The sequence below is a fragment of the Chrysemys picta genome, chromosome 9, assembly GCF_011386835.1.
Source record: "Chrysemys picta bellii isolate R12L10 chromosome 9, ASM1138683v2, whole genome shotgun sequence".
Lineage (NCBI taxonomy): Eukaryota > Metazoa > Chordata > Testudines > Emydidae > Chrysemys > Chrysemys picta.
In genome coordinates this window covers 86,989,810-87,004,958 of record NC_088799.1, presented here as the reverse complement: position 1 = coordinate 87,004,958, position 15,149 = coordinate 86,989,810, and the positions used below count along the sequence as shown (strand labels likewise).

At 44.8% G+C, this 15,149-nt stretch overlaps 1 protein-coding gene across 3 annotated transcripts in view; it reads right to left on the bottom strand.

Annotated features, from left to right (window-relative positions):
• The window catches only part of ACSL4 (acyl-CoA synthetase long chain family member 4), a 110,647-nt gene that overhangs the window by 76,957 nt on the left and 18,541 nt on the right, over positions 1 to 15,149 (bottom strand). For 2 of the 3 annotated variants that reach the window (XM_065557271.1, XM_065557274.1), the window contains exon 1: positions 11,383 to 11,489. The gene's annotated coding sequence lies outside the window, so the exon portion shown is untranslated. Of the gene's footprint in view, positions 1 to 11,382; positions 11,495 to 15,149 lie in introns of those variants that run through there. The other variant, XM_065557267.1, reaches the window with a different exon arrangement.

Here is a 15,149-nt window from a genome sequence, read left to right as displayed (position 1 = left end):
AGAGGGGGTGCTTAGCAGGCAGGATGTGGGAGTCTGTTCTAAGAATAGGGTATATGAAGGAAGTCTCAATGTCTTGACGGTGAGAAGAAAGAAAGCAAATTTTAATAAGAAACAGGAAGCCAAGGAAGAGGTTGATGTGGTTGTCGCAGCAGGCCAGGAAGTGGTGTTTTGAAGAGACTGAGATGGGAGGCAGCCAGGAGAAGGTTGCAGTAACCTACCAAAGCATGGACAAGGGCTTAAGCCAGGGGTGGGCAAACTACGTCCACTTGCCGCTTCTGGCTCATCAGGCCTTTTAATCCAGCCTTCAAGATCCCACTGCGCAGCGAGGTCGGGGGCTTTCCGTGCGGCTCCCGGAAGCAGCGGCTCCTACGCATAGGGGAAGCCTGGGGGGGTGGGTGGGCGCACCCTACCCCCACCCCAAGCCCTGCCCCCACAGCTCCCATTGGCTGGCAAGTGTGGCCAATGGGAGCTGCAGGGGTGGCACCTGCAGACGGGGCAGTGCGCAGAGCCGCTTGGCCGCGCCTCCACATAGGAGCTGGAGGGGGGACATGCCGCTGCTTCTGGGAGCTGCTTGAGGTAAGCACCACCTTGAGCCTGCACCCCGACCTCCTCCCGCGTCCCAACCCTGATCCCCCTCTCGCCCTCTGAACCCCTCGATCCCATCCCAGTGCACCCTCCTACACCCCAAACCCCTCATCTCCAGCCCCACCCCAGAGCCTGCACCCTCAGCCAGAGCCCTCCCCATCCCCCCGGCACCAGCACGGAGCCCTCTCCCACACCCTGAACTCCTCATTTCTGGCCCCACCCCAGAGCCTGCACCTCCCGTCAGAGCCCTCACCCCCTCCCACACTCTAACCCCCAGTTTCATGAGCATTTATGGCCCGCCATACAATTTCTATACCCAGATGTGGCCCTCAGGCCAAAAAGTTTGCCCACCCCTGGTTTAAGCAGTGGGGACAATGAGGATAAGGAATGGAATCCAGTAGTATTAAAGAGGGGGGTGGGTGGGAGGGATGGACAGGAATTAGTCAGAAACTTGGCATGAATTGAGAAGGCGAGTCAGAGATGACACAAGTTGTGAGTCTGGAATACTGGACAGACAAAGTGGTCAGTGATGACAGAGAAGGAAATATACCCCTTAAGTAAGAGTAACCTGACTCCGCCATTTCCACTATTTACCCTGAGTGTAGCATTATTACTTCCAACTTATCTATTGTGGGACTTTAACTCCTTGCAAAGTGTAAAATTCTGACTATTAGACCTTTGACCAAAAACAAGTGAAGCAGCATATTTTCCAGACAGCACTCTGGATGAATTTAAATTGACAGCAGTTGTGTTTGTATGTTACTATAATGAATTCTGGTCGAAAGACTGCAAAAAACAAACAGAAATGGGGACCATTATTTCAAAATCCCTAGAAAAACAGGGGATAAGAGTTTCTTGCATCAAAACAGCTGGTAATACTCTTAGCAGTCAGGTTTTAGTTTCTCCCTATTTTGTTTTATTGCATTCAGTGTTTATTTGACTTAACACTGCCCACTTATGGTGCTAACATTAAGGACCATTCAAAATTTCCATTATATATCATTGTTGCTGCTCAACTGTGTGTATCTATACCTGTCTGTCTGACCTGAAAGTTGGAATTATAAAGGCATTTGTTTGAAAAAACTAATTGGATTTAGTTGTTTTAAAGTTCTAAAAGTGAGATGTGGTGTTGTCTGGTTAGTTATTACATAGTGTGCTGCAGCCTTTGCATACAATTTTTTAAAAAGCCAGTGGCTTTCCATGACTTATGGGGCCTGACTTAACTCCCATGGAAGTTAACTTCCATGGGAGTTAGATCAGGCCCATCATGGGCCAAATACTCCTCACGTTACTCCTGTGAGTAGCCCCAAATGTCAAGGGCAGGAGTTTCAAGTGAACAGTGAATATAGCAGCAGGTTCCTTTTAGAGGTCCAAAGTTATTTACAAAAATAAGTCTGAAAAGTAAACACCCCTATTTCTTCCCTTTCCTTGACTGGTCTCATCTCTTCACCATCTTACACCTTTTTGTGTCTTTCTACAACTCTTCCTTTTTTAACAATACTTTTCTTCTTTCTCTTTATTTTCTATTTTCTCCCTCAACACCACCTGGCCAATTTTCTCCCCCTAGTGAGGGGTGAGATCAGAAACAAATTATCCCTCAAAATATACAATGGGCCAAGTCAATGGAAACTGCAAGTATTCAGCACCTTTTCGGATTTAGCCCAATAAAAACTATATATAAAAGAAAAAGCAAGCAAACAAATTCAGAGGAAGATGCCATATGAAACAAAGAGAATGATCTACCGTGTCCCAGAAACCAATGCTTATTAGATGCTTGATCCTTCTTCCACTGAAGACAATGACAGAACTTCTTTGCTTTCAGCAGTGCAGGATCATACCCTAATTTCAGGATTATCAATAAAGATGAATTAATATATAAGGCCAAATTCATCCCAGCATGACTCCACTGATTTCTCCACTAGAGATTAATCTGGCCCATATGCTATAGAAGGTCTTGGCACCAGTGCAAGGGAACGTGTGATAAACAGAAGACTTACACAGTTTTAAATTGATTAGCCAGGTTTTTACTTCAGACTAATTATCATTCCACAATGTAATTTACTAGCAATTCCTCTTAATACTGGATTAAAAAGTTTAACACAAGCAAGCCCTGTTCAGCACCATAGGAAGTCTAAAGTAATGCTAATTAAACCCGATAATCTCATAAATCTATAGTTGTAAATAGTGCTTTTGGCTGTTAAGTGATACTTTAGCTACATACTGAAATTTCTGTAATGCAGGCTGTTTCATTTAAAAAAAATGGATATTGAGGTTTATTGGGACAAGAATAAAGTATCTGCCGCTCCCAGGAAATAACAATAAAATAATTACACTTAGTACTGTACAACTTCAAAGTGCCGTACAAACATTAACTAATTCTCACTGTATCCCTATGTGACGTTATTGACATAAACTGGGACCATATAGATCATTGTTGCAACCAAAGTCCTGTAGTGGCACCCAAATCTTGTATAAAGGGGGTCAAATGGGGTGTCTAGGACAAGGTTATGGTTTACTGGTTATGATTATGCTGTCTATATGTGTGTATCAGTTTTGTAGTCGAAGTTATGAATATTGGCTCTATACTGTCTGTATGGCAAACTTATGCTATGCTTCTGGGTGACATCCCAGACAAGCTGAGATTAGCTCGGCCTAGCCTGCTTGATGGCCCATTAAGGACCATCAGCTATACAATGGACCCATTGAGAAAAGGCAGATACGCCTTATACCTCAGCAAAGTATGCAGGGACTGGCCCATGTGACTCCAGACTCCATGTTGCTGTAATTTAAGAACAAAGAGGTGTTCTTACACCTGGAAAAGACTATATAAGGCTGATGCCTGATCTCCATCTTGTCTTCAATCCTGCTTCATACCTCTGGAGGAACTTTGCTACAAGCTGAAGCTTTGAACAAAGGACTGAGGACCCATCCCAGCGGGGGATGTATTCCAGAGACTTGATTTGAACCTGCAGTTTATTCCATCGCTGCTGCAAGCCTGGACCAAGAACGTTGCCATTACTGTATGTAATTGATTCCATTTAACCAATTCTAACTCTCATCTCTATCTTTTTCCTTTTATGAATAAACCTTTAGATTTTAGATCCTAAAGGATTGGCAACAGCGTGATTTGTGGGTAAGATCTGATTTGTATATTGACCTGGGTCTGGGGCTTGGTCCTTTGGGATCAGGAGAACCTTTTTCTTTTACTGGGGTATTGGTTTTCATAACCATTTGTCCCCATAACGAGTGGTACTGGTGGTAATACTGGGAAACTGGAGTATCTAAGGAGATTGCTTGTGAGACTTGCAGTTAGCCAGTGGGGTGAGACTGAAGTCCTCTTAGTCTGGCTGGTTTGGTTTGCCTTAGAGGTGGAAAAAACCCCAGCCTTGGGCTGTAACTGCCCTATTTGAGCAATTTGTCCTGAGTTGGCACTCTCAGTTGGGTTCCGCCAGAACCGCATTGTCACACCCTATCAATAGGAAAGGATTTTTCTCCCTGCTCCACAGATGAGGAAACTGATGAAGAGAGGACGAGGTCAACATCTTAAAAAGTGACACCTGAATTTTAGGTGTCTCAGGTTTTGGGTGTCCATCTTGAGAGAGCTTGATTTTTAGAGTGCCTGAGCACCTGAATTCTGATTGATTTCAGCTCTAGTTGTGGGTTCTCAGCCACTCTGAGAATCAGGCCCACGGCATCTCACGCCATGCACACAAACTGAGGCACTTACAATCACTGGCCATTTCTGAAAATGAAGGTGGCAACTTGTGCAAAATCACAAAGGAAATAGATTCCAGTGCTTGGATTAGGTTTCAGAGTAGAAGCCATGTTAGTCTGTATCCGCAAAAAGAACAGGAGTACTTGTGGCACCTTAGAGACTAACAAATGTATTAGAGCATAAGCTTTCGTGGACTACAGCCCAGAAGTGGGCTGTAGTCCACGAAAGCTTATGCTCTAATACATTTGTTAGTCTCTAAGGTGCCACAAGTACTCCTGTTCTTTTTAGTGCTTGGATTAGAACTCCTACACTCCTAGCTCTATTGCTGTGCTCAGACCACTAACCATCCCTTCCTTTACTTGCAAATAGCCAAGAAAATCATCTGGTCTATTGACTCCAAAAGACACATTGGTTCATTGAAATGGTGCACCTCTTTAAGGCTGCTATGCAGCTGTAATCTGAGAAGTCCCAGTTTGCAGGTAGAATCTGTCAGCATTGTACAAATGCCATTAGGGAGTGTGAGGAGCCTGATGGGCGTTGCTATTTGTCTCTGTGCAGGTGTGTATAGGGGCATTCACTCCCCACAGCTGAAGAAACTGCCTTAGAATAACAGTTGGTGTATTTATCAATGGCTTGCCTCATCAAGCCTTCCTTAGCGCGGCAGCGCTTTAACGTGGCTGTGTAGTCGTGGCACTAGCACTGGGAGAGTGCTATAAAAAAACCACTTCCACCAGAGGATTAGCTGCCAGCGCTGGTGCACTGTCTACACTGCCACTTTACAGTGCTGAAACTTGCAGTGCTCAAGAGTGTGTGTGTGTTTTTTTTTTTTTTTCACACCCCTGAGCAAGAAAGTTGCAGCGCTGTAAAGTGGCAGTGTAGACAAGGCCTTAGTGAGAAAAGCAAGAAAGGAGGAGAAGCAGGATGAGAACAGATGAAAGGGGAACCAGAAGGAGAGAGAGAAAAACAGGGCCTGAAAGAAGGAGGAAGAATGTAACCAAAGTGCTTAACTACATGCTCAAGCCTCATGCTGCTACTTGGTAACGTTTCCCTACATGGCCTGCACTCAGCTTGTGCTTACATATGCAACACTCCACTTCCGTGTCAAATGTGGCCCAAATTGCTTCCTAGACGCGTTGTGAGCATTCTCCCTAACTGTTTCTCTTCCCAGCCTACCCCAAGAAAAGAAATTCTGGCATCTATGGCAGTGGCATGTTAACCATCAGCAATGGGGTGCTTCAGGCCTTCTTTGCCAGCCAGCCAAAAAGACACTTGTTTCAAAGAAAGCAAGGAGGACAGTTTTCTGATGGCATTAATTACACTACAGGGATTGAGAAAGAGTGTCATGTCCCACTTCCCTCTACACACTCAAAACGGCAGAGTGGGCTGAAATTAAACCGCATCTGTGCTGCCACCTGCTGCAGGATTTTACATGTATTCGCTACAGCAGTTCTTAGCTTCCATTTACAAATAGTGTGTTGGAGGAAGGAGGACAAAGGGGTATATTACAGAGAAGGTGGAGCGGGGTGGATAGTATAAATTCCCTTACAGAAAACCTTTTAAGTTGGAGTTAAAGACGAAATATCTATCAATCACTTAAGGGGGAAAAGAATCTTTAAGAGAGCAATATGTCCCAAAAGCTCAGTCATGTGTGTGCATACACACAATCACAGTGATTTTTGCTTGAAATCAACCAGGTAGAAGCCTCGCTGGTAAATTTGCCTGCATAGCTCCTGTGACTGCATTTATAATGATACTAACTGTGCATTCAGAAGCCTGTAGCTATGGGTTTGTGGTTTTCTCCACAAAATAAAAAAAAGTAGCCTGAAAAGTCAAAGTAACAGTGACATTTACATTTTAGGAAATATGGGCATGCCCAGTTAAAATGACTGAAACAGCCTTTGACTGCATAGATACTGGTAGGATTTGGCTAGATATCAGTGCTGCTAAACTGTACTCATCCACTCGCCTTAGGTAAGTAAATATTATAGGCGGGTGACTGAACTGTCCATAATCCCCATAGCAAGAATGGGAGAGTAGATTTGATTCTTTGGGTAGGAAGGTTTCCTACAGTTTTGTAAGGCTGCCTAGTAGGTTTTTTTCAAGGTTGTTATGTAGTCCCACTATGAGAAAATTACTGTCTATATAGAATTTTCTAAGGTGCCTGTCACCAAGGTACAAAAGTATCTAGGGGCTAGAACAGAATATTGTGAGTCAAGAATGTTTGCAATGCTTTTTGAGACCAACTGATGACAAGCCCAATATAGGTGCAAAGTATTAATATTAATAGTATCCTGTCTCAGAGGTCGAGACAAACTGAAATAGCTACCTGCAGACAAGGCTTGATGCATGCTAGCAAGCCTGGGGCAGGCTCACCCTGCCTCTGGCCATGCTGATCCTGTTACATGGATATAAGACTTGCTCTCAAGGGCCATCACCAGCATCGCATTCACTACAAAAAGACTGTGGGTATGTCTACACTACCCGCTGGATTGGTGGGCCTCGATCGATCCAGCGGGGATTGATTTATCGCGTCTAGTCTAGACACGATAAATCGACCGCCAAGTGCTCTCCCATGGACTCTTGTACTCCAGTGCCACGAGAGGTGCAGGCAGAGTTGACGGAGGAGCAGCAGCGGTCAACTCACCGTGGTGAAGACACCACAGTAAGTCAATCTAAGTATGTCGACTTCAGCTATGTTATTCACGTAGCTGAAGTTGCATAACTTAGATCGATTTCCTCCCCCTCCCCCATCCCCAGTGTAGACCAGGAGTGTGAATTCTGTCGGGGGAGAAGGCTGGTAACACTGAAATAAATGTATTCAAGCCCTAAATAATATAGACAATGGACTTTTACGTAAGGATTGCAGGAACTTTTGGACTGTTTCATAAAATTAAAGCACAAATTACCAGATTCTATTTCCAAAGGACAGGGAATGCCCTAAGCCATATTTAAGTATTTTATATAAAGTGGAACAGCTTCACCAGGAGACATTAAGAGACCCATCCAAACATACCTTGCAGCCTGGTGTCTAGAGCATTCACCAAAGAGGTGAGAGACCTGGATTTAAGTCCCACCTCTGAAACAGGCAGAGAGGATTTTTAACCCAGGTCTCCCACTTTCTGGGTGAGTGCTCTAATCATTGTGCTATAGGATTTAACAGTGTCACCACTTCCTTGGGCTCTGATTTGTTCTGGGCCTGATCCAATAGGCATGCTCAGAGACTGCCTTCCAGATTGCCCTACAAGATAGATCTGTGACGGGTTGGATCACAGAACCCCCCCCCCACCCCACCCCCAGGAGCTGCCAACTGATGTGCCAAGACTACCCCTGCTCCTATTTTCCCTGCCAGCACAGGACTCCAGCACCCTGTCTTGCTGAGCCAGACACTCCCGTCTGCTCCAACACAGACCCAGGGTCTGAATTACTTGCCCCAAAGCTGCAGGTTTACCTGAAAACAGCTCACAGAAATGTGCTTGTCTTTAGCACTCAGATGCCCAACTCCCAGTGGGATCTAAACCCAAATGAATCCGTTTTACCCTGTATAAAGCTTATGCAGGGCAAACTCATAAACTGTTTGCCCTCTATAACACTGATAGAGAGATATGCACAGTTTGCTCCCCCAGATATTAATACATACTCTGAGTTAACTACTAAGTAAAAAGTGATTTTATTAAATACAGGAAGTAGGATTTAAGTGGTTCCAAGTAGTAACAGACAGAACAAAGTAAGTTACCAAGCAAAATAAAATAAAATGCGCAAATCTATGTCTAATCAAACTAAATACAGATAATCTCACCCTTAGATGCTTTAGAAAGTTTTTTTTTCTCAGACTGGACACCTTTCCAGGCCTGGGCACAATACTTACCCCTCGTATAGCTCTTGTTCCAGCTCAGGTGATAGCTATGGGATTCTTCATGATGGCTCCTCTCTCTCCTTGTTCTCTTCCACCCCTTTATATATCTTTTGCATAAGGCGGGAACCCTTTGTCCCTCTGGGTTTCCACTCCCTCTCCCCCACTGGAAAAGCATCAGGTTAAAGATAGATTCCAGTTCAGGTGACATGATCATATGTCACTGCAAGACTTCATTGCCCACTTGCCAGCACACACATATACAGGAAGACTAACAGGTAAACACAGCCATCTGCAGACAATGGTCCTGGTCAATGGGAGTCATCAAAATTCCAAACCACCATTAATGGCCCACACTTTGCATAATTACAATAGGCCCTCAGAGTTATATTTTATATTTCTAGTTTTAGATACAAGAGTGGTACATTTATACTAATAGGATGATCACACTCAGTAGATTATAAGCTTTGTAATGATACCTTACAAGAGACCTTTTGCATGAAGCATATTCCAGTTACATTATATTCACTTATTATCATGTTTTTATAAAACCATATAGACTGCACAACATCACAAGATCATTTGTGGATCCCAGTGGGGCTTAGGCGAGAGTTGTTAGGTGCCATGCTGCTCGGAGGTGTCAGGCCTTAGGGGGTTTTGTCCATGCCTGCTGACAGAAATTTAGGTTCCTAGGGGACTTTACTGGTGGAAACTTCGGTACCATGGGAATTCGGGCACTACAGGGTTAGGTGAAAGTTGAACAGAGGGTTTGAGGAACAAAATTTTAGACTTTGGCACCTAAAGTTGCAATTAAGAATCTAAATCCTTTTGTGGAAATAGCCCTACGTTTTGCAACATAAGAATTCTGAAAATTCTCATTGGAAAAACAAAGCTCATGCAATATCACCAGGCCTCTTTCATTCTTATAGAATAAAACAAGTTGACAGGAAAAATCAAAATGAAAGATGATCAGATTATACCAATGAAGTAAATGAGGGCTGGCATCTCTATCCATTCGAACAGCAGCAGCCTGAGATGATGATGTAAATTTTTGCAGGGTTGGGGGAAGTGGATGAAAAGAAGTAGGAACTTTGGGGATACAGCACAAAATTTCAGGAGAATGGACTGTTATTGAAAACATTCTGTCCAATTTACTAACCTGAAATTAAACTGATACTGAGCATGAAGGGCAACCCTTTGTTTCAGATATCTCAGCCCAACACCAGTGCCCAGTTCCCAGGGAGAAAGAACTGACTCTAATCAGAGACCAAACTCTTCTCCTGCTCATACACTCCCTGTTCGGGCACCACTGCCTGTGCACAGAACCTTGCATTACAAAATCTTGGACCAACACAGCATCTCTTCCCAAGACTGTACATTTGCTCCCATGCCAAGAAAAAGAACTTGCACGACTATATCCAACTGCCCCACCTTGCGACACTTGCCATAATATCAAGTATAGACATACCATGCAATCAGGCAGTAATTTCTTGTACAAAGCATTCACTCTGCTCTCATCTAAATAAGAATTTCACCTTGGACTTCAATGGGAGCAGAGCCAAGGTCCCGATCATGCCAACCTTTACACCAAAGAGTAGTCCTTCCAAGAGTAGTTCCATGGATGTTAGGGAAGACTTGTGTGACTAAAGCTTTGCAGGGACCAGGCCCAAAGCCCTTAACTAGGTGCATGCATGTGTATGAAGTATACAATAGGCAAGAGTATTAGCTGGTGTGGGACAGCTCCAATGAACTCAATGGAACTACAGCAATTTACACCAGTTAAGAATCTGACCCAGTGTTTTTAATGTTACCGCCCAGGACTCAGGAGCAAAAGGTGGCATTTTATTTGACTGCAGTTGCCTTTTACAGGCAATAATGCAGGGCAAGGCTGTATCCAGAAGAAAATAGTTATCCAGTTTCAATGATTCATGTCCAGTAATAGCAGAACTACTCTCAGTTGCAGGGACTGATCCCACTGACTTCGGTGAGACTACTTGTGTAAGTAAGCACCACTCCAGTAAGTAAAGACTGCAAGATCAGGCCTCTAATTATAACCAATGACAATGCAACTTCTTGTAGTTGATGATAGCTTAAAAGAATGGCTTAAAACTGAGATACTATAGTGGGTTGCATGCTAAAATACCTAATGCTAATATTTCATAGTTCAGTTGTGCTAGGGATTTCGCCTTAAGGTTATGCTGTGGATTATTTTATTTATTTATCAAAAATTAACAGTCAAAAGACAGAATACAATATATGTTACACTCTTAACAAGGCAGTGCACTCAGAGTGGACCAGACAGAGACTGCTAGCCCTGAAATGTGACACACCTCCTAAATCAAACCAGTGCAGGTTTCTTATTGAGACAACACTTTAATGTTTAGAGACCTCTGGGATAGACATTTCCCAGGCATATTAGCCTGACTAACTGAAATCAAAGACAGGTTCGCCATCAAGAAATCACTGTACACTTTTAAAAAAATCCTTTCACTTGCCACTGAATAAATTAAAACTATCAGCAAGCTCTTCCTGTGAAAGCATGAACAAGCAGAGGAGGCACTGACTGCAGGATTCATCCCAATTCTGAGATAGGGGAAACAGCCCCAGTCACTAAACATGCATGAGATACAGATTAAGGAGGATAGTCCCCTGTTTGTTTCACACACTTCAAACTATACAGGTGTGCCTGAGCCAAACCCTTAGATTTGCGTCCCAACTTCCTCCAGCCACTGTCCCCTTCCCCATACCAACCCCGCAAAAATCCTTTTGAGAAACTTGGACCCAAATCTAAACTTTGTCACTCAGCGCTAATCCAGGGGCAGCTGCAGTCCAAAACTGGCTTTTCCCTCCCCCATCCCACCCCAGTAAACTACCACCAAACCTGCTTCCTTCTTTTACTGCCAGCCCAGGAAAACAGGTCATTTCCTGTGCCCTCTTCCTTCCCACCCTGCTGATCTCTTCCTTCTGCCTCCTTCACTCCTTTATTCCTTCTGCTACTCGAGTCAAGGCCCCTTCATGCCTGGCTTTGCTTCAGGGATTCAATCCAGCCACTCACTCCTACTGTCCCCTATATACCCTGGGAGTAACTAGGGAAGTTATGTTAATGAGTCCATTCTGGGCCTTCCCTTCCCAGCATGGCCAGCCATAGGCAGATCATTACAGTGCTCAGATGTGAAATGGGGCTTCTCCCTGGCTCCTGCTCTGAAGGGTCTTGAGAGAATTAGCCACTCACCTGCCTACGAAATACTCTGCCTGGGCTCTTGTCCTGCCATCACACATTCCTGGCAGGGTCTGGGAGGGTTGGCGCAGTCAGTATCAACTCAGCCAGCTGCTCCAACTTGGACCTGGGGAGAACGGACAATAGACACATTTAAAAAACAAAACAAAAGACTCTTTCCAGCTCTATCAACAGTATAAACAAAAGCCTGGGGGGGCTGGGGCCCACTAGCTTCTAATGGCTACAGGGTAACCAGATGAGATGAAGGAAATATCGGGACACTGGGGGGCGCAAAAAAAAAAAGCCGAGTGCTGGCGGCGGAGCAAAATATCGGGACAAATTGTGTCCCGACCAGAGATCGGGATGTGGGACAAACAGCTAAAAATTGGGACGGTCCCGATTTTATCGGGATGTTTGGTCAGCGTAATGGCTAGCTGCACTGCTCTAAACCAACCCAAACAGTTTATTGATTCACTGCCTTTTCATGGATGGCTGGATGTTAAAGCATGATCTGAAATGGCAAAGGCCATCGACTACCCCACTGAGCCATCACCAGGCTGACTTTCAGGAGACTCTCTCTCTATTTTAGTTAGTAAAAACCGAACCACGGAGCTGAGCACCCTCCACTCCCACTGACTTCATTTTGTAGGATCAGGCCCATTTCTGGGGTTCACAGTGAAAAACTGTGTGAATCTGCATCTCCCCGCCGCCAGCACTCATCACCGTTAACTAAAAAAGAAGAGCATTCACATTTCTAAGGAATGATAACATCTCTCAGAGTTAAAGGAGCAAGAATTGTATTGCTAATTAAAAAGAAAAAAGGATTAATTTAGTAGTGAGTCAAAAACAAGACATACATATTTTAAAGGGTGAATAACCACTAGGGGGCACCTTACTCCATAGAGTCCTTTTAATGAACTAGTTGAAGTAAGAATAGATAGCGTTGTTTGAGTTGAGAAACTGAACATGCACTCTGTCCTGACTCTAATATTGATGTTGGGCCCCCAAGTATTTTATCACATGCCCAGACTTATGCGGCAAGCTAGTGAATGTCTGTATTTTCCTCAATAATTGTCCTGTCAAAAACCCTAAAGCAATGACTGTTCTGTGTAATAATATAGACTCAAAGTGGATATTGCTGTGCCTTATCTTTTACAAATCAGCATGGAAAAACAAGAGCAACACTGAAGGGGAAAGCTCACTGCCCAGAGGCATTGTACAGCACTGTAATGAGAAAGAGGGATTGATCAAGAGGAGTTTCATAGCCATTATTCTTAGCAGGTATATGATGTAGAGGAAGAGTCATTCTGTATTATACAGCACCTGGTCTCCTCACTCACCATGAAATGAATACAAAAATATCTTTAAGCAATTCTGTGGGAATTTTTGATGCTTGACTCTGTGTTTCCTCTACATTCAGATAACCGACTTTAGGATCAGATATAGCATTAGGTATTTCGTCTCTGTAAAGACCCATGTTCAATCTCTGTTATGTCAATAAATGGTAAGGGTAAGAGTTGTTACTTGCTTGAGCAAGGGTTGTGGGATTGGGGCTAATCCTGCAAACTGCTGAGTTCCCTCAACTGTAAAAGAAGTTGGAAGTACCAACTTGGCAAGCTTGGACGCAAAGTTAGTGCTTTGTTGCTTTGGCATTGAACTCTAGCTTTTCACTCTCCGATGCTATAGTTTTTTTAAAGAATAGGAAATGCTAGAAAGAAAGGAGTCTGTAAAATCCCTTTGGTTCTGAAAACTAAAAAACTCCAGTGCCTTGACAGTTTGCCGAAGTAAGCCACAGGAGAAACTGCACTTACCATAATCAGCTCATTTTCATAATTAGATGGAACTAATGTACTATGACAGGTATTAGGTAGCTGGGAAACTATTCTGCATGTTCTCCAAACAAACCTCATAAAACAAAATATCTACAAGTGTTTACTTGAATGTTGCTTCTAGCACACGCACACATTACTACACATCACCCAGCAAACACAGCTACATTCATGTCTAAATGCAAACAACTATATGGATGCAGTGTTAATGTTGCAGGAATAAGCATTCAAAAGGGAGGAAATGTGGAAGTGAATGTTCAGTGCACAAATTAAACCCTGCCTCTTTCCACGAGTGCATTACAGTATTACCAACCCCAAGCATTCAAAAATCATGGGTCAGGCCCACAAATCATGAGACTGGCTTACAAATCAAGAGATTTTAAAAAATAATAAATATGAGGCTCTTTTTATTTGCCTTCTAATTTGTGAGCCTTTAGGCTTAGCGTTTTCAAACTTTTCTCTGCCAACACTGAGGTAGAAACTTACTTTTTATGTTTTTATTTTATTTTTATCAATGAAAGCTGAGTTTCTGGTGTTTTCACATAACTCCAGGAGTTGGGGCTTTAAGAAAAATACTAAATATTACAAGACTCATGATAAAATCAGAGAACACTGCACTCTGATTCAGTAATGATGTGATCACATACTGCTTTACAAATAACATAAAATAATAGAATTTTTCAGCAACTGTAGTTAACCAGAGATCACATTGTTAAATACTTTCTCTCTCCCACCTTTTGTCTTGTCTGTTTAGATGGTAAACTCTCTGGGGCAGGGACTGTCTCTTACTATGCACAGTGCTTTGCACAATGAGCCTCTGATTTCGATTGCTGCTTCTAGATGCTATTGCAGTGTAAATAATAAAGGCAATATTAGGTTGGTGTTTTACCTTGCTCATTTCAAACACAGGGCTTGATCCTGATTGGTGTAAGCAGCAGGGACGGCTCTAGGTTTTTTGCCGCCCCAAGCAAAAAAAAATGTTGGCTGCTCCCCACCCCAGCCCTGGGCTCTTTCCCCCTCCCGCACCAGTACCCTCCCCCACCCGCACACTCTGCCGCCCCAGCCCTGGGCTCCCCACCCCCAAACGTGACCTCCTCGTTCACCACAGCAATCCCCGTTTACACTTGCAGTGGGGATCAAACTGTTTCTCCTATTTTCATTTCACTTTAGTATAAGTCTCATGCCCCACCCTGGCCCCCGCAACCCCATCTTTAGTGCTCCAAATGCACATGGAAGGCACAGGGACTAACCCTTGTACCCAGAAATGGATGGGGATCTAGTAAAGAGGGTTCAGGCAGAGGAGCGGGTGTGGGGGTGCTTGGGGAGGAGGGTGGAGGAGGAGAGGCAGAGGAGCGGGGTGTGATGTACTCACGGAGGAGGGTGGAGGAGGAGAGGGGGTATCAGGAGGGTTGCGGGAGGAGAGGTGCGGGTGAAGGGAGAGTACAAGGGGAAGGAGTTCGGCGAAGGAGCAATGCGGGGGAGGTACAAGTGAAGAGGCTGCGAGCGGGATTGGGGGTGCAAGGGCTGAGAGGGGCAGGCGCTGACAGCTGCTTCCCCAGCCCCGTGCAGGCAGAGCCGAGAGGACAGACACTGATCCCCAGGTGTCCGAGCCGTGGGGGTTTTCCAGCGGGCCAGTATCCCGCGCTCTGAGCCAGGCTCTGCCTCTCCCCGCCCCTGGCGCTGTGGGGGCCTGAGGCAAGCAACGCGGGGCTGAAGTGGGGGAGGTGTGCAGCAGGCTGGGTCCGGGGGCAGGAGGGGGCAGCTCCCTGGCACCTCAGGCTGCCCAGCCACTCACCCCATCAGCGCGCGAGCCGGGATCCGCACCCCCTGCACAGCCCGGCAGCGCCCTGCACAGCCCACTCGGGCGGGGAAACGCTGCGCCGCCCTGGGGAGACTCAGAACAGCAGCGGTGGCGGCAGCGGTAGCAGGACCCCTCCTCCCTCCCTGCATCCC